Source organism: Nuphar pumila, chromosome 1 (assembly GCF_984573655.1).
Source record: "Nuphar pumila chromosome 1, dmNupPumi1.hap1.1, whole genome shotgun sequence".
In the NCBI taxonomy this organism is placed as follows: Eukaryota; Viridiplantae; Streptophyta; class Magnoliopsida; order Nymphaeales; family Nymphaeaceae; genus Nuphar; species Nuphar pumila.
This window is the reverse complement of record NC_143249.1, coordinates 67785023-67806104: the sequence shown is the minus strand read 5'-3', so window position 1 is coordinate 67806104 and position 21082 is coordinate 67785023.

The following is a 21082-nucleotide window of genomic DNA, read 5'->3' as shown; positions in this document are numbered from 1 at the left end:
TCTTTTTGTAACCCATACCTAGAGCGTTGACCATAACTTTCGCACGATAGAAATTTTGTGGCAATTTCTCATCTTTGGGCAACATACTCTTCACAATTATGCAAAAATGGTCAAAACATGATTGACTTAAATTATACTCGGACCTCAAATTCATTAGTTGAAGAACTGCAGACAAGATAGTGTGACTCTCGCAACCGTTCCAAAGTGGCTCATCAGCATCTCTAAGCAAATCATAAAATCTACTAGCTGCATCGTTTGGTGATTCTTCATCTACGGCAGTTCTTAAATCACTAGAACTCATAGCAGAACCAAGTTTTGTTCCTGCGACATCAAATATCAAATCCGTATATGGATTATCGTGCACCACATTCACCCGTGCATCAAAATCGTTTCTAAATTCTTCTCCATGAAACATCTAGTTCTGATAATCACTCACAAAACCCTTCCTGTATAGGTGATGTCTAATGCTATGAGGTTCTACAAATCGATTATTCTTATAGATCTTACAGAGACACCTAATCTGACCTGTGGGATCCACTGTACTGACACTTGCCATTGCAAATTCAATAAAACTATCAACACCATCCATATATTCATGCGATAACTCATTGTCCACTATCCTACGGTACATCCATTCACGGTTTGCAGTTATTTTCTTATGATGTTACGAATAATAGCCTAACAAATTAGAAGAGAACAATCAGAATGCTATAATGAATAAAATATCAAATTTATCATGCAATATATGATGTCATACAATAACAAGAATTTTCATGCATGCATTGATAACTTAATATTTTCATGTGCAAACTGTTAATGACACGATACAATCATTTAAAGCGTGCTTTCATTATACAATTTCACATGGAAGTCATAATCAAATTGAAAGTAACTACATGCAAGCATGGATACAATTACATCAAACATTGCAATACATCATAATCATTCATATCAAATAAATGACAAACATGTACCTGCAGTAAACACACTTTAATATCTCACTAACTACTACCATGCCTAGCATGGACTCCGTACTCCAAAAATAAGAACACTTCCATATTCATACATTAAAATCATGCTCAACATGATCTCCGAACTCCAACAAAGCAACCCTAAATATCAACAACTAAGTGAGTGCGTGAACAATAAAGTGTTATATCTAATAAATTAAATAACATGTGATACGCTTGCATCACTTACTCACCAGAGGTATTTACCTGATTTGCAATATTTTTGTCACTTACTTACCACAGGTGGCTGAGCACGAGCTGGTTCCGTTGAAAAATCTACACAAAAAAATGTTGTTTTAAAATGAAGTCACCACAAAAAAAAAAAAGTTGTTCCGGCAAGGGGTCGACTCCCCTTTTGTTCCGGCAGGGGGTCGACCCCCTTACGGAACATAGGAGTTAACTGACCTCCTGTTTGGGCAGGGGGTCGACCCCCAGCCTTTCCGCCAGTGAGTCGACCCCCAGCCAGAACTGCAGGGGGTCACTTGCCTGCCTGAGCAGGCAGAGGGTCGACCCCCTGCTGTTCCGGCAAGGGGTTAAGCCCCTGCCGGAAAGGCAGGGGGTTAACCCCCTGACGGGGTTGACCCCCTGCCGGAACAGCAGGGGGTCGACCCCCTGTCGAGCCGTCGTTTACCTGCCTGCGGACGGTGGGATTGGTGGACGGTGGGACCGGCGAACGGCGGGAGTGGGACCGACGAACGGTGAATGGCGGGAGCGGTGAACGGCAGGAGCAACGAAAGAAGAAAAGGAAAAGTTGTCTGGGATTAGGGTTATTCGAAAATTAGCGATGGCTTAGCGACAGATTAATTCCGTCGCTAAGCCAATGTAAATCAAATTTATGAAATGAGCGACGGACTATATTCCGTTGCCAAGTCTATCGCTAATTAGATACGGAACAGATTTTGTCACAAACGTCATTGCCAAATGGTGCGACCGTAACGACAAAGCAATATGTCGCAAAAGTCGTCGCTAATTAGCGACGGACTTGGCGACAAAATATAGTTCGTCGCTATGTTCGTAAGTTTCGTTCATTATAGTGACGGATGTTTTTCGCTCGTTAATTCGTCGCTAACTAGCGACGAAAATATTCCGTCACTAAAGTCTATCGCTAACAACGTATTTTCTTATAGTGATCATAGTTAGTTGTATGTGGCCTGATTTTCAAGATTAACCCCTTATCCTGAATGGGGAAGGAAGGAAAGAAATACCTCGTTAGCAGGAGGTATCAGGTTTATCCCTTAACCTAAAGGGGAAAGAAGGAATTTTGGAGAGAGTAAACCTGAAGCTTGAAATTTGGTAGGGATCAGTCAGAAGGATGATTTTTTTTTTGAAAGAAGGTCCCACCTGGCAATTGTTTTTTTAAAAAAAAGAGAGTCTGAGTCGGAATTTGGATATTTAAAAAGATGGACGGACCAACCTGAGGGTTGGGTTTTTTAAAAAGAGAAGAGTCTGAGTCGAAACTCGGATATTTAAAAAGATGGATGGACCAACCTGAGGGTTGGGTTTTTGAAAAAGAGAAGAGTCCAAGCCGGAACTCGGGTATTTAGAAAGGAAGATGAAATATATAAAGGAGAAAACCCGAGTCAGAACTTAGATCTTCAAGATAAAAGATAAAAGAGAAAATTGAGTTTGAAAACTCGAATTTCCAAAGCAACGATTGGCTCCAACACAAGCATTGGATCCAAAAGGAAGTCCGAGTCGGAACTCGGAACTTCAAATGAAAGAATAAAAGGGAAAACCCGAGTCGGAACTCGGATCTTCAAGATAAAAGATAAAAGAGAAAATTGAGTTTGAAAACTCAAATTTTCGACGCAACGATTGGTTCCAACACGAGCATTGGATCCAAAAGGAAGTTCGAGTCGGAACTCGGAACTTCAAACGAAAGAATAAAAGGGAAAACCCGAGTCGGAACTCGGATCTTCAAGATAAAAGATAAAAGAGAAAAGAGAAAATTGAGTTTGAAAACTCAAATTTTGGACGCAACGATTGGTTCCAACACGAGCATTGGATCCAAAAAAGAAACCCGAGTCGGAACTCGAGTTTTTGACAGAAAGTTTTTAATCAGGAGATTTAAATTTTGAAAAACTGCCAGTGCGAGGACCGGATCAAGGATCGAGAATGACCAGTTCGAGGACTGAATTATTTGACTTGCAATGAAGAAGACCATCATAGTTAATTGTATGTGGTCTAATTTTTACAATTAACCTCTTACCCAGAATGGGGAGAATAAAATTTGAGAAGGACTGATGAAAAGAGATAGAAAATTGATGAAAGATTTGATAACAATGAAGAGAAAAATCAAGGAAATTATCTTGTAAAGAATTCTCACAGGTAGCATTATTGCTCCTATGAGGGGTCTCAGGATTATCCCTTATCCTGAATGGGAAAAAATAATTTTGAAGAAACAAGGGGATATAAATTGATTGAAGAAACTGATAAAAATTGTCTTGTAAAAGAATTCCCACAGGTAGCATTGTTGCTCCTATGAGGGGTTTCAGGATTATCCCTTATCCTGAATGGGAAAGAATAATTTGACAATTTTGACAAAAAAGGTTGATAAAGAATCAAAAGAATTGATAAAAAAAAATGATAAAGAAATAAAATTAAAAAAGAACAAAATTGATAAAGAATTGATGAAGATTGACAAAGATCTGGTAAAAATTGGTAAAATTTTGGTGAGAAAATTGAAGATACTTGGAAGATGACGAAAGACTTCAGGGGTATCATTTATCCTAAAGGAGGAAGGACCCCGTGGGATGAGGTTTAGGTTTATCCCTTAACCTGAGAGGGATATAAAAAGAAGAAGGAATACCTCATGGGAAAGAGGCATCAAGTTTATCCCTTAACCTGAAAGGGAAATTGAAATAAGAATTGACAAGAAGAAGTAATAAAAATGGATGAAAATTTGATAAAATTGATAAAGATGAATAAAACTGATAAGACTGATAAAGATTGATAAATGAAAAATTGAGAAAAAGAGTTTGTTTGGTCCTGCCTGCATGTGGGATCTTTAAAGTGAGAGAAGAATATTCATGAGAAAATCATTTTTGGAAGGAGGATCAGCCGTGAGGTTGATTTTGAAGAATGATCAACATGAGAGCTGATCTTTGAAGAAGAATCAACACGAGGGTTGATTTTTAAAGAGAGATCATCATGAGGGTCAATTCTTTGAAAACAATGGTTTGAAACCGATTTTTGCAAAGGAGGATCAACACGCTGGTTGATTTTGAAAAAGATTGGATCAAAATTTTGAACTTTGGTGATCATGACGAAGATTTTGCAGAAATTTTTCAGATTTTTATGATTTCGAAAAACCCTCATAGGTAATATCATTTCTCTTATGGATGACGTCGGGATTGCCCCTCATCCTGAAAAGAATGGGAATTCGATGACAAAAGAATATTTTGAAGTAAAAGAAGGTGCCCCAATATGACGAAAGAAGTAAGAATTGAACAAAAAGATATGAAGGAATTCGACATTCTCATTTATAAGCAAAACTGATAGCAAAGACTGAAATATTTATAAGCATCTTTGACCAAAAGGTCACAAAAGACTCGGGCTGACTTGCCCTTACAAGATGGTTGGTAAAGAAATGCAGAAAAGACTCTAGTATCATCAGCTTTTTGGATGATCTGGGAAAGGCTTGGTCAAGACGGCGGGCTGCTCTTCATCTTCATCCTCTATCAGAAGGTTTTTATCGATGCAGTCCTGGATGATATTTTTGAAGATGAGGCAGTGCTCTGTATCATGCCCCACTGTTCGGTGAAACTTGCAGAATTGTTCTTTGAATTTGCCCAAGATTACTGGAGGATCAGCAACTTTTGGCAAGTGAATCATATTCTTTGTGAGAATATATTCCAGAACCTCCTCGAGTGTCTGCTCCAAAGGGGTGAATTCGCGGTCAGGACTCCAGTCCTTGCGCTTTGTTTTTTCTTGATCTTTTTCTCGCTGCTGAGGATTGGATTGAGAAGGCTTATTATTGTTGAAAAGCCTCCCTTTTTGACCTCTGAATCTTTCTGAATTGTTGACATGATCATTCTTGTTACTCTTGTTGTCGGATGAGGAACTAGCAGAAAGAGTGAAATGGGCTTTCTTCTTTGCATCTTGATTGCACCTTGCCAGAGTGATACCGTCATAGACTCCGTTATCCATTCCCATCTCGAGCCATTCAGCTTGTTCAATGAGTTCGATGAACGATTTTGATGGGAAGGTTGAAATAAGGCTCCTGAGAGGTTGAGAAAAGTTGTTCAGGATAACTTATAGTGCGTGCTCCTCTGAGATGGGGGTTCTCATCTTGTTGCAGGTATCTCTCCACCTTCGGATGAAATCTATGGCCTTTTTCTTGTCATCCTGTTTCAGATTGTATAGGTGATTGAGGGTTGGTAGTGCCTCAATGTTGAACATGAACCGTTCCACGAACAAATTAACAACTTTATCAAAATCTTGCAGCTCGACGGGGTTGATATGCTCTGCGTACCATTTTGCTGCTACGCCTTCTAAACTGCGAGGAAAGCACAAGAAGAGGGCCCGATTGTCTTCACTGAATCTGACACATTCTGCGAAAAACATGGCGAGATGGGCCTTTGGGTTGTTGGACCCATCGAACTTAATAAACTTTCGAGGGAGTTCTTCCAAGCTGCTGTCCAAATCTAAACCAAGGTAGAAGTCCTGCCTAGTGTACACTTTCTTTCCCTTATCTCGAGTTTGCAGATCTTTGACATTTTAGTCAATACTTGAATTGAATCTGCTGCCGGGACCCTATCTCTAGGCTTGTTCACTAACTCATGCTCTTTTGCCACCTTCTTGGGCTCTCGCAGATGTTTTGGGATGAATACAAACTGTTCTTCCTTGTAATCCTCTTCTGCTGATTCTGTACTCTCAGAAGTGTTGTCCTGCTGAACTTTCTTCTTGTTGATCCTGACATGCTTTTTCATTGGCTTTTTATTGATCCTGTTTTTAGAGGATGTTTTCTTTGAACCTGCCCCAGCTTGCTCAGACATCATTTTTGCCATCATTTTTTGAAATATCTTGTACATTGTTGGATCGACATCATCCTCATCTGAATCATGTTTCCGGGATCATCTGGGAGAGTTCACTTCTTCCACCTCACTGTCATCGTGCTGCTGAGCTGCCCTCCTTCCTGCTCTCATTTGAACCATGGTGAAATGTTGATGTTTTGTGAAGAATAATTGAAGGGTTCAGATCAAAGAATTTTTGAAAGGAAGAGAGATAGTGAAAGAAAATTTTAAAAGATTCAAAAAAGAGATCTCTTGATAAAAAAGGATTTTATATGAAGAAGATAGAATATACGAGGAAGAGTATTTTGAAAGATGGATGACAAGACCTTGAATATTTTTGAAAAATTATAGGCAGGATCAAAAAAATATAAATAAATCAGAGAAAGAAGGAAATATGCCTTGACTTTTTGAAAGAAAAGAAAAAAAACTTAAAAGACAGGCCCAGGGTTTAAAAAATAAAGAAATGAGAAATATACAATCCTGGATTTTGAGAAAATAAAAGAATTTTTATGAAATAAACATCCAGGGTTTTAAAGAATAAGATTTTTCAAGATAATATCCATAAAGGAATCAATTTATACAAGCAATGATGCACAAAATAGCACTCCCTAGATGCTGACTCTAAATGCAAGATTTGAAAAAGGCTCGTAGGACCTTAATCCTAACTCTAAGGTTTAGATCATCTGATTCCACTCAAGATACACCGATATACTCAAGATGAAGCTCGAAGTACGTGGCGTAAGAATATTTCTTCGGTTCTAAGGTAATGGCTTCCCAACATCCTTGAGCACCTACCGATATACCTCGGACTATGGCCCTTAGGTACATGGTAGGGGGGTGCTAACCCAAATAAGTGGTCTAGTTGTGAGGCTCTCTCCCGAACTATGGTTCAGTGAGACAGCCCAACAACGTGAAGACCGGGACAATATAGGTAGGGATGTTTTCAAAAAAACATGTTCAACATGCAAGAAATCAGATGTCTCTAATGCAAGTCCTAAAGAGATAGATTTAAAATGAAGAGAAGCATACACTTGCATACATTGTTTTACATTCAATTCCTAGAATTGGGGAGAGTTGTATTTTAGACCTAAGTCTAATGTGAGCATGAAATAATCTCCTCAATATGGTCCTACCAAACCATATTTAGATCCTATATACAATGATGTCAGCTAGGACAGAGTCTAGGCTCCTAAGGTTTGCATGGAAATGAAGCTAACATTTGAAGAATAAAGACTTAGAAAATATCAAAGCGAAGCAAAAGGAAAAAATTCGACTGGACGGAAACGAGTCCTATCACGGTCGCCAAAACTGTGATCATCACAAAAATTTTCCTCTCTGTATTCCTTCTCTCTTTTCCTTCTCTTTTCCTTTCCAACCTCTATTTCTCCTTTTTGAAGAGAGAAATGAAAAGACAGAAAAGAAGAGAGAAGAGAAAAGAAAAGAAAAAGGAGAGAGGAATTCTTCTGCGAAGGTCTCACTTGACCTTAATTTTGAAAATATTTTAGGAAATTACTCGCCTTCGTTTTGAAAATATTTGCGGGAAAAATAGAGAGACGGGATTCGCTCGTCGGTACGAGATTCGACCGTTCCTAGAGCCTTTACCAGGGGTAATCGAACCGAGGATCAAATTTATGCCTTTTTGCTTTGCTAAAATATTATCTAAGAATTTATTTTAAGTCTAAAATGCACAAAGAATCATGCTTGTGTAATGTAAATGCAGAAATGTATGCTTTTAAGAAAACATTTTTGGAAATCTAAAATTTTCCAAGTGATTCTGAAGAAAATGTGATAAGGGAATAAAGAAATGATTTTTTTGAATAGTTGAATTTAACTTAGAACTTGAGATAGATCTAAAAAAAGATGTTTTGAAGTTCTAAGTCTTTGAAATAATCAGAGTTGGAAAAATAAACCTCTGAATTGAAAATAATGATTTGAAGCTTAGAGAAAAAGAAATGAAGTTTCAGAGTCAGAAATGGACTTTGAATTTGAATTTTAAACCTGGATTTAGGAGAGGAGATGAAATTTGAAATGGGATTGAATTCCAAATTCGAAGTTTGAAATCAGGATGGAATTTGGATTTGAGAAATCAAAATGGAGTTTGAAAATAGAATTGGATTTAAGAGATCCAGATATGATTTGAAAAATGGAATTGGTTTTTGAAGTCTGGAATCCTAAATGAAATTGGATCCAAAATTTGGAATCCTAATAGGATTTGGATCCAAAGTCTGAAATCCAAAATGAAGTTGAATCCTAGGATCCTAAATGAAATTGGATCCGAAGTCTGGGATCCAAAATGAAGATTGGATTTGGAATCAGAAGATGAATTAGAAACTTTAAATTGCACTTTTAAAATATGAATTTGAGATATTTGAATTGAACTTGAATTTGAATCCTAAAAATGAATTTGGCATTTCAAAGTTGAATTGAACTTTGATTAGAAATTGAGTTTTTGAATATATAAATGAATTTCAAAGTCAATTTAGATTTTGTATTTGAAGTTTGAATTTGGAATCAGAAGATGAATCAGAAATTTCAAAGTTAATTTTGAATTTTGAAATTGAATTTTGAGGTGGATTTTGAAATTGAATCCTAAACAAAATGAATTTGGAATTTCAAAGTTTGAATTGAACTCTGAAATTTGATTTGAATTGAAAATGGAACTTTGCATATAAGAATGAATTTTGAAATTCCAAAGTCAACTTGGACTTTTGAAATTGAATTTTGAATCTTGAGATGAGATAAAATTGATGAATTGAAATAGAATTTGAAGAAAGATATTCAAGATCACTTGGATTTTGAAGAAGGATTTAGAAAATATGATGCAATTCTATCCTAAATGATGAATGAATTTAAAGAATTTTTGAAATTGGATTTGAAAAGCATATTTCATTCTTTAAGTGAATTGAAATAAGATTGAAGATATAATACATTTCTGACTTTGTCATAAAATGTATTATATAATAATCTATATTTAAATTCAGGTGAAGAATAAAACATATTTTGGTGCCTTTATAGAGTTTAAAATGAAATTAACTCTCAATATATCCTGACTATGGCCATTGATATATTTTGAGTTAATTTCAAGTTAAACTCTAATAAAGTAGGAAAAATTCAAAAAATATGATGATTTTTAGAAGGGGATCCAGTGTAGATCCGATGTTATTCCATAAAAGATAAGAATCCTAAGCATTGCCAACATTTTGACTATGGCCATCAATATGAGTCATTTGCTTAGGATTAATTACCTCTCATTAGAATGATGCACGTGTCATTCGTGTCTCCATTCATGAATTTTTGAAATAAAAGAGAAAATAAGATGAAACAGGTAATTCTAGAAAAAAAATGCATGCTCATACATTCTATTCTAAGCTGGAACTATAAAATTCTTGTTGATGTCTAGTTATTACAACTTTGAATGGATTTTGAAAAGATAAAAGAAAATCTAACTTGAGAAAGAAAACTCTAAATTCTTCATATATTCTTGCGAAACAGAGTTAGTAAAATACAAGGCATAAAGAAGAATTCAGAGGTCATGTTAGAACTAGAATATAAGTGATGATATCTGAATGTTTAATGAAGGGATGGATATTAAAATATGCATGTGATATGTTAAACTGGTGTATATTATGATATGCATGGTAATGCTAAAGCATATTAGGCAAATGCAAAGGACTAAATGTATGCTAAGGTTGACGCTAACATATGTTACAACATGCTGAAACTGCTGATGTGTATGCTTGATGGGAAAACATTAAGAAAATGTTAAGGACTGATAAAATATCTATTATGATGGTTAGCAATCAAAAGGGCATTGAAAACTACTATTCCACCGTAAGCAAGACACAACAATATTCAGATGTACCAAGCAGCCAACTCAGCTACAAGACTCAGGAATAAAAACCCAAGGTGAAACAACTATAACACTTTACCTAACATACTAATACAATGTTGACTGTATGGACCCACTCCATCTAATATATTGCTAACATAGTCTAACCATGTAGTATTCTGATCCAAATGAAGGATATGTGATAACCTTCAGACTAAACCCACACGAACTGTTAATGCATATATACTGCTACTATTTAATCATAAAATACCACTCACCCAACCTTTGCTGCTAATCATTACTTTTATCTGACCTACTTGAACCAACTAACCACTAGTACATATGTATATGCAGGAAGGTGGGATGCTTGAGAATGGAGTGCAGGGAAAGATGCAGGAACAATATCAGGGGAAATACTTGCGAAAGCCTTTAGCAGTATCCTGTGCAAATGATTTGATATGCCACTATATGCTATATGCAGGAAAAAGAGATTTAACAACATTCATGATCCTGAAGCTCAGGTGGGGAAAGGTTCTAACGGAAAAGTTACATAACGAGCACTTATGACAACAACCTAGAATAAAATGGTCTGAATCACCAAACAATATAACAACACATTATGAGTGCTAAAAACTAATATCGAATGAATATCAATATACGAGAATTCCAGTTGATCAATATTATTCGGTTGAAGACTAACCTTTTGCTGGAAATCAGTGATGAGGATTCCAGTTTGGTCAATGACATTCAGTTGTTATTTTCTAAGATCCTCAACAACATTTAATAAAAAAAAACTATAATAATGAAATTTTAATGAAAGAGCAACATGAAATTTGGTTAAAAAAGCATAGTATGACTCAAATACAAAGCTTAAATGTAAAATATAATGAATAGCTACCACAATCCTTAGCACAGATGTGGAGATATAGTTGTAAAACATACCTTACTGGAGGATGATAACACTGATTATCAGATTTACTCAAACTGCTGGGCAGTATACAAATAAGAGGATGCTGGGTATGACAGTGAGACTATTCCTGCAAAACCAAAGACGTGTCAGTCTCAAATCCGAATATGAGATTAATCAATGGTTGGTCATGAATCAGCCGCTGACAGACTGGTAAAGGTGGTTGTTGAGGCAATCATCTTGGGACTGTGAAGATTAGCTGACCTGAACTCCACTGGGTACATCAAACTGGATGGAGGTCTGGACAACCAGATTCAAGGTTTTGCACATAACAACCAGTTAAAAGAAATTTTTTCTATCGAAGCATCCCTGAATCCTTCTTTGGTCAACTCTGACAGGAAGGTATTTCTTCTGTAAGAATTTAGCCTTATAACTGCACCGAGGCTTAAAACTACATTGTTTCTGAAGAACATTCAGAATGGTGCTGATCTTATTGAATATGAGGCAATTTATGTATACTAAAGGACAAAAATGAAGGATAAAAGAAAAGTAAAAGGAGATCGAGAATCAAATCAGAACTTTGAAATGCCTCTAAAGTTCAATTCATGATGGGGAAATTGCTTTATACGTCTGATTAATTCAACCTTTTTAAAATCTGATTTCACACTCACTTAGAAAACCAGATAACTGGATCACTGAAGAATGAGCAGAATATTTCGAGGAGCTTATATCTCTTATAATCTCACGGAGTCACCCCAAGGCACAACCATCAAAATCAAGTCTTATCAATACTTCATTGAAACGCTTGCAAACGAGATTTGTGTGACTAAAAATGGAACAGACTCGTGCACAGTCTTTCAGTCCTTCATATTCGCAGGCTTCCAACCACTGACCTTCTAAAGCTTTATATCATGAATGGTAGACAAGAGGTATCCCACAGCCAAGGTCACAGGTTATCACTTTTTTTTTTGAAAGGACTTTCACAAGTTTATTTCCATCCAAATTCTCTTGATGACCTACTTCCTTGTCTTCCGAAAATATCATGGGGTGAATAGGTTTCAATTAATCACCAGCTCGTTCATTCCATTATCAGAGAACTATGTGAAGATATTGACAAATCTATGCAATGAGCCACATGCCATATGCGATATGCAACTGAACTTAAACTATAGATGATATAAAAATAACAATATGTAAGTGTTAACGTATATGATAAAGACATAAAAATTGAAGATCAGGTCAAAACAAGATAAAATCAAGGTATATTATGTAGATGGATAACATTAAAGTGTACTGGTGCTATAATGTGTAGCAAGTCCAAAACTTAGATCATCCTACAAAAACAATGTCATGTGAACGCAAGAATGCAATTGAACTTATCATATACCGGCGAAGGTGTAATGAATGAAACAAGATACCAAAAGTGAAATGTGAATGTCTGGAGATGATTAGGAAATGAAAACAGAAAACAATCGGGAAGATGCTGGATACAAATGAAATATGAATTCTATGTCAGATGTGATGACGGTGGATGTTGAATAGTACATAATGATCAATATGCAAAATGGCGCAGGGATGTTTGTCAAATGTTAGATGCAAATACTGACATATGAAACCTCCGTGCTGCGATGTGCGGACGTAGGAAACAAGATGGGATGCAGGAATGAGAATGCCAGCAATGCGGTGGTGCAGATGGGGCGAAATGCAGAGGGTGTAATATAAATCCAATGTTTATGTTCATCAAGTAGAACCCAAATCTCTTCAGGAATCAGGGTTCATCAGTTGTTGTACTAGTGAAATGGGATGAAGTGAAGTACGAAGAGGTGGATGCAGTGAGCCAAGATTGTGGTGAATGGCAAATGAAATAAGGCAGATGAGATGATGCTATGTTAAATGAAAGCACACAAATGCAGAGTATGTTGATGAAATGCAGATGCCAACACAAAATAATTGATGATGCAAGGGAAAAGGGGAAATGCAAAAATAAAGAGAATGTGGAGGAATCATTAAATGTTGCATAAATAACGAAATGCAGATGTATACATAATTGAAAACGTAATGACAATACATCGTGAATGAGACAACCATACAATATAACAGAAAAATGAAGTAAAGAAATAAATGACAATTCAATAGGGAAATTACAATAATCATAGGTAAATGAAAATAAAGCAACGATGTTGTAATACAAATATTCCATTGATTTTGCATGGGTGTAAGTCGATCTTGCTATAAGCAAGTCGACGCTACATAAGTGCTTTAATGAGGCGATGAACAAGGGAAAACCAAAGAAATCAGAAATAACAGAGAGAAGAGGGGGGGGGGCTTACCGAAGTGCTGCAGAGGTTTTGAATGAAGGAGTAGAGCTCTCCTCTTCTACGGTGAAAATCTTCTGCTGTGGCTGCAAATGGTTTTCCACTACTACTGGTTCGATTGAACTTCTTTGCCAATAGGGAAAGGAAGGATCATACAAAGGGAAAGAGAGTAGAGGGGCGACAAAGGGTTTGAGGTGAAGATGGATCGTGAGAGAAAGGGAAGAAGAAGAAGAAAAAGGGGTAATGAGGGCTTTTGCCTTGATCTCCTCTATCAACGGGAAGTCTGCCAACTGATCTGCGATAGACTGGCCCTTGACTGACTTTTGAGACACATACTCCAAGTCATACTGCATCAGGAGGACTTGACATTTTGCAATCCGTCTAATAAGAAAAGGCTGCTCAAGGATGTACTTGAGGGGATTAAGCTTTGACAAAATCTTGATTTCTGATGCTAGCAGATAATGTCTTAGCTTCTAACACATCCACACCAAGGCTAGACATGTCTTTTCCATATGAGAATACCTTTTATCATAGTCGATGAAAGTCTTAGTTACATAGTAGATGGCATGTTCTATCTGACTACCTTCCTTATACTATGCAAGAAATCCACCACAAGCATTTTGATTGATGAAAATATACAAGAGAAGTGACTTTCCCAGTTTTGGTGGCTTCAGAACGGGTGGATTAAGGAGATATTGTTTGATACACTCAAATGAAAGCTGACATTCTTATCCCCATTCAAATTTCACTTCTTTTCTCAACAAGTGATTAAAAGGCTCGCATCTCATGGTCAAATTAGAGATGAAGCGCCAAATCGACTGGATGCGCCCTTGAAGGCTTCGCAGTTCCATGAGATTGGTTGGAGGCGGCATATCAATGATCGCTCTTGCCTTAGCTGGATCCACCTCTATTCCTTTCTTACTAATCATAAAGCCCAGCAGTTTGCCTGACTCTACTCTGAAGACACACTTCTGCGGGTTGAGTCTCAACTTGTACAAAATGAGTCTTTCAAAGACTTGGCCGAGAGTATCGAGATGATTCTCTCCTTCTTTGGACTTGACCAGGATGTCATCCACATAGGCATCCATGTTCTTATATATCTGGTCATGAAAAATAACCACCATTGCTCTTTGATTAGTTGCTTCAGCATTCTTGAGCCCAAATTGCATGACTATGTAGCAAAATGTACCCCAAGGCATGGTAAAAGAAGTTTTTGATTGGCCACGAGCGGCCAGTTTGATTTGATTGTAACCTGAGTATCCATCCATAAAGAAAAACATGGCATGGCCCGTCGTGTTGTTGATCAAAAGATCAATGTTGGGGAGTGGATAATCATCTTTTGGGGTAGCCTTATTTAGATCCCTGAAATCAATACAGATTCAGACTTTGCCATTCTTTTTGGAAACTGCCACGATGTTCGCCAACCAGTCTGGATAATTGATAGTCTGGATGAATCCTGCCTTTAACAACTCCTCAAGTCCTTCTTTAACTTGCGGTGCCACTCGGTGATCCATTTTCCTGAGCTTCTGCTTGATTGGCTTGAAGACTGGCTTCAAAACAAGAGGATGCTAAACTAACTTGGGATCCAAGCCTGGCATATCCTCATAAGTCCAGGCAAACACCTCTTTATGTTGCTTGAGAAAATAGACAAGCCTTTCCTTCTCATCTGAACTTAAACTGGAGCCAATTTTGAGGATCTTCGAATCATCTTATGAACCAATGTTGACATCCTTTGTCGGATCCTGAACCAAAGGCGATGGTTCATCCTGTTTCTAAATACTGGCAAATTCTGGCAATTCTTGAGTCACTGAGTCAAACTCTGCTAACTCTTCAATCTACCCTGTCACCTTGTTGACCACTGCCTTTGCCTTTATCTTGCAGATTCTGGCCGGTTTGGAATTGTTTGAGAAAAATTGGTATTGATAACGAGCCTTTTGAGCGTCTTAGGAGCCATGATTTTGGCAATCCTGAAAGATGTAGAGAAGATTTTTGAGGAAAATGAGAAATTCAAAAATAGCCTTTTGTACAGAAACAAAGAGTAATGATATAGACAAAATATAAAAAAAGAATGATAGACGCCAAGACGTGAAGAAAAGATCAAAATTTCATTGATAGAGTAAAGCTGAGAACATCAACTTGATATTTACAAAATACTTTGACAAAGAAAGAAAAATTGGGAATGAGTTGTCCCTACAAGATGGCAAGAAAAGAAAGCAGAAAACAATGACATTATCTTCCTTATTCTGCTCCTTTGATGAAGGTAGTGCCCTTGTCGGATGTCTGACCAGAAAAACCCAAACCTGCACCTGTGATATGTCGGGCGGGGATGATCGGCTCCAGAATGTCATCCTCATTCTTACCCAGACCCCTGAAAGGCTGGTAGCCATGCTTCATCAATAGATCAAATCCTTTTTTCACTTTTGCGAACTGAGGGAACAAAGAATGATCCTTGAGAGAAGCGCAATTGAGGCACCCTCCGAGCTTATAGAAATGAGGTCCCTGCCATTGGACCACTGTTGTAACATTCTCTGTGGGCTGGACTTCTTTCAGCTTGAGTATATCCATACTGTTACTTAGATTAATCTCATCGATTTCATGAATGCTCGGTATATCTGCTATGAAAGTAGGACGAGGGATCATTGGCTGCGGGAATCTCTCCTCCGGATCTTCCCTCAGAACAGTGGTGATCATGCCTCCCTTCGACCATTTTATGCACTGATGAAGGGTAGAGGGAACAACATTGGCATTATGGATCCAAGTGCGCCCTAGCAAAAGATTGTATGTGAGCGGCACATTGACTACATGAAACAGCACTGTATGCATCAAATAGTTGATGAAAATCTCGAGGAAGATCTTCCCCTTGGCAGTCTGCCCATGATTGTCAAAGTCGTAGATTGTTATGTGATCCGGGATATATTCTTCTTCTTTTAGGCCCAAGGCCTTAGCTGTCATCTTCGGGCAGATATTGAGGTTGCTGCCTCCATCCATGAGCACATGTGGGACCATCATGCCTCTGGTTTGCACCACTATGTAGAGAGCATTGTTATGGAATGTATGAGGCTTTGGCAAATCCTCATCTGAAAATGTTATTGGTGCGTTGGTCATGGCTTGATTTACTATTTGCGCCATATCCTGAGGAGTCGTGCTCGGCTTGACCTTGATTTTCCTTAGCAAGTCATTCAGGACTTGCTGATGCTCAGGAGAAGCATGGGCTAACTCCAGGATTGAGATGTTCGACAAAGTTGTGATAGGCCTCTGAACTGACTCGGATGTTTTATCTTTCTTTGAAACAGGCTTGATGAAACACTTCTGGAACTTGAAGATCTGCCTAGCAGTTGATGCTTTTACTGGTTCACTCATTGGTTTTATCCTGCTGAGAATCAAGATGATATTCACCCTTTTGGTGGATGATTGAGCTTGATGGAGTACTAGGACCTTGTTATCATCGCAAAAAAAATTTCCCCTCCCTTGCGAGAGAGAAACGAATTTCGCGGGTCAAACTCGACCAAAGTTTTGAAAATTGTTTTGAAAATTTACTCGCCTCCGTTTTGAAAATTTGCGGAAAAATTCCGTGGAATGGGATCCGCCTGTCGGTACGAGGTTCAACCGTTCCTGGCGCCTTTACCAGGGGTAATTGAACCAAGGATCAATTACGTGCTTTAACTTGACTCAAATATCTAAATTATGCTCTATTTTTCCTAGAATGCACAAAGAATCAGGCTTGTGCTATGGAATTTTGAAAATAATGCAAGTTTGAGAAACATGATGTTTGCTTTGGAAAATTGAAATATGCTTGAAAGTTGATAGGAAAAGTGCTTGAAAATTGAACTCCTGGGAAAATCATTGAATTTCATTGGAAGTCAGAAATTTGCATTGAAAAGTGATTTCTCAGGAAAATTTGAACTTTAGAAAATCAATTTTGAAATTTGGAATTGCTTTTCTGAAAAAATGGATTTGAGAATTCTGAGAAAATTTAAGAAATTCATTGGAAAATGACTTTTGAAATGAAAAATGGATTCTCAGGAATCTGAGTTCTCAGGAAAATGAGATCTCTGAGAAAATCGATCTTTTTTTGAAAACTTGAGACTTTGAAATTTGAGAATTTTAAAACATTGGAAAATCTTGGTTTGAACTTAAGAAATGCTTTGAAATCTCTTTTGAAAACTCAGGATTTTGAGAAAATCAGATCATGAGAAAGACTTGGAAATTCTTGAGAAAGCTGAATTTTCTGAAATTGAAATTGGAAAATGAATTTGAGAATAATGCAATTTGAATGATATGAATGAATGAATATGAATTTGAAAAGGGAATTTCAATTAAGGAATTGAGAAATCCTTTTGAAGTTTTAAAAAATGCAGTGCATTTTGAAGTTAGCCTAAGAGTGTAGGCTGAATGTGGCTAATACGAAGATCATAAATCTTGGTTTTCTTCGTATTCTGACTATGGCCATAAATACGAATCCCACCGAGTTTATAAACTCCATAAGAGCTTGTGCACGTGCCATCGTGTAAACCATAGTGAATTTGAAATAATGTGCATGAATCATACATCACATATTAAAATTTGCATAAATTAAACTATATGCAATGCAACCCTATTCTAAGCAGAAAAGTAACTCTTATTCCAAATATTACATTGATTTTTACATTGAATTGAAATAAAAGAAATAAAAGCTAAATCTTCTTCTTGAATGTTCCTGCAAAACTAGAAAACAAGGTTAGCAAAAAAATGTAGTTTTTCTGAATTTATCCGAAAATATAGGAAATTATCAAATATTATTCAGATATAAACCCATAATCATACCCCCTTTGATATAAACATGAGAAATAATGAGTAAATTTTGAAAATAAACTTGAAAATTCGAAATTGGGGTCAAAATGACCAAAATACCCCTGATGACTTTGAAATCAGGGTTTTCTGAAAGAATTTTTGTAAATTTTGGAAATTTGAAAATCAAATGAAATAAATCAAACATAATATGATGAAATATGATGATATGCATGAAATTTTGGAGAATTAGAAATTGAAATTTCGAAATTTAGGTCAAAATGACCAAAATACCCCCGATAACAAGACTATGGCCTTGAAACCAGGGTTTTCTGAAATAAATTTTGCAAAATTGAAAAATATGAAATGCAAAGGAGATTGAAATTAAATCTAATATGATTCTACATGCTTATGTACATGATAAAAACCCTAAAATGGCAAAAATATCATAAAATATCAAATTTAACCTGATTTTCGCCTGATTTTCGCTTCTGAATTTAAAGATAAACTAACACATGGAGCAAATGAACTTGGAATTAAACCAAATTTGGAATGGACACCGAAAATAACCCTAAAAACAGAATGGAGCTCGAAAATCTAATTTTTTTGTATTTTTAAATATAGAAATTCAAGTAAAAACCCTAAATTTTGTGATTTTTGCCTAAAATGTTGATTCTAAAGAGGATTTAGGATATCAAACTTCCATAAAAATTTCCTAAATTTTATGGGGTGATAGAGGACAGTAGGGAAAGGATTTTTTCTTTTTACACTTTCTGGTTTTGACCTATGGTCGGAGCTGTACCACTCCGGCAAGTCGGATCGGAATCCGGCGACTCTAGTAAATGAAGGAAACAGACAGGTTTCGGAAGAAAATGTGGGAAAAATGGCAGACAGATGGGGAAATGGCTGAAATTGTTGGAAAATGTCCTTGAGAAACAGAAAAAGATTTTATCTTTTGACACCATTGGGATTCGGATTACGGTTTTGAAAAGGCCACACTGTTATCAGAGACCTAAATCTCTGGAATTTCTGGACATTGGAATCTGTTAGACAGAAAGAGAAAATCCGAGAAAATAATGAAATAGATCCAAAAAATCCCAAATTTTGGGAAATGATAGGAAATTATGTTAGGAACAACTTTCATGTTGAAAGTTTTTGCAGACAGGTTACAGATTTGGCGGACTTGATGCATTAGGGTCTGTCTATACCCTGACAAAGGAAAATTGAGATTTTCCCAGGGGTCTGGGAAATCCGATTTTTTTAAGAGGGCAAAACTGCTTGTAAAAACATAAAACTTTTCAGATCACTAGTAGATTCAATGATGAATCCACTATGATTTTAGGAGGACGATCCGGATCTCCCACAAGGGTGGTGTCGGAGGTTTTTGTCTGCTAAAGCAGAAATTGAAATTTTTGGAAGTGTGAAATCTCAGATCAATCTTTTATTTTTTTTATGAAACTCCGAATTTCAAACTAATCCAATTTTTTTACAGAAGTTTAATGACACATGAGTCTAATGATCACGAAATTTACAGAATTTATGAATGAAAAATCTTGCATGAAATCCTAACTGGATTCTACGCATATACATAAAATTATAAACCACCAATGGAACTTCAACAAAGTTAAATTAAATAAGCAAAATGAATATGAACACAACGTAATAAAACTAAACCTATTGTCTAAAACGTGAAAGCTATATAAGAAATGAAAATGAAACCAAAAATCAATAGGGGGCATGATTCATCTTGATATGGGCCATTGCAAGGAGGGATCCGATCCATCTTTTGAATGGATCCCTTCTCTGGGCTCGGTTTGGGTTAGGTACACGACTCATCTAACTAAGTCAATTAGATTGACTAGGTTAGGTTAGGTTGACTATTTTAGTAACCTAATAACGTAAATCTAATTAATTAACCACCTAAAATGAGAATGAAAAATTAAATAAACTAACTACACGCCTACTAGATTAAATCAACCCCTATTTAAGACATATCTAATGAGTCACCTACTCACTAACCTAAAATTAATTCAAATCTAAACGAATTTAATATAGAAGGTAATAACTATCAATTAACGAATTTTAGAAAGTTTGAATTATCAAAAATCGTCCAACCCAAGAGTTATGATTTTCTTTAATGATGTTAAAGTTCACTTTAGGAAGTGGAAACGTCCAGCCTAGAGAACCCCAAGATTTTGGCTTTCCAAGATAGAATTAAATAGCAATTATTTCTTTCTTGAAATCGTGGACACCCAATTTGGAAATTGAATTGAATTTCAAAATCACTTTCCAAAGCTAAATGAGTAACTCCCTTTTAATAGGCAATCCAAATTTAATCCTTTCTTTAAATGCTCCACACGATTTTTGAAGAAGCCAATATTTCCAAAAAACATTTTCAAACCTTAATTACTTGCTTACCCTCCTTCTCAAAAAACGTCAATGCCTAATTAAGGTTATTCTAGGCTAAGGAATTTAAAACTTACCTAGGTAATGAAAAGACCAAAATAAAAAACACGATTTCCTAGAATTAAATGCTACACCTAATTCAAGACTTACTTAACTAAAATCCTAAAAACGTCTAAAGCATTAAATCTAATTCATTGAACCTAGACACCATAATGAACTTACATAATTCTAATACCTACCAAGAATAGCCTAGAGCTCGAATGGAGCTCTAATGTCTGCCGCCCCACCTTGGGGAAGAAGAAGACCTCAACAATTATGAAAATCACAAAATAAGAAATACACTAAAACTAATATGAAAGTAACAAAACTAAATTAACATCTACTGAAATCAACTAATTATACTACTGCAATTCTAATCATATTATCTACTATACTAAGAATTAAGACAAGCTATAAAAAAAAATTATTCTAATTGCAATCTAGCTACACGCCTAGTCTAAACACAACTCATTGAACCCGAGTAACTCTAACTCTATCACACCAATGAATTTCTACCTTCACTAAAACTATAATCAACAAGTTGAAGACTTTAACCAACTGAAATTAAACAAAAATTTACGACAGCCAGCTGAACAAGACTCTAAACCAAAAGAATACACTCGATTGTTGAATTTTCGCCGGAACTAAAACATACAAGAACACCAAAACATCAAAACCTTATTTAGGAAGATCCCAAAACGATGAACTAGACTCACACAACTTTCAAAAACTGTTAAACTCCCAAAACAAAGCATACTAAACAACTTACACAATGACAACACACGCAATCAACG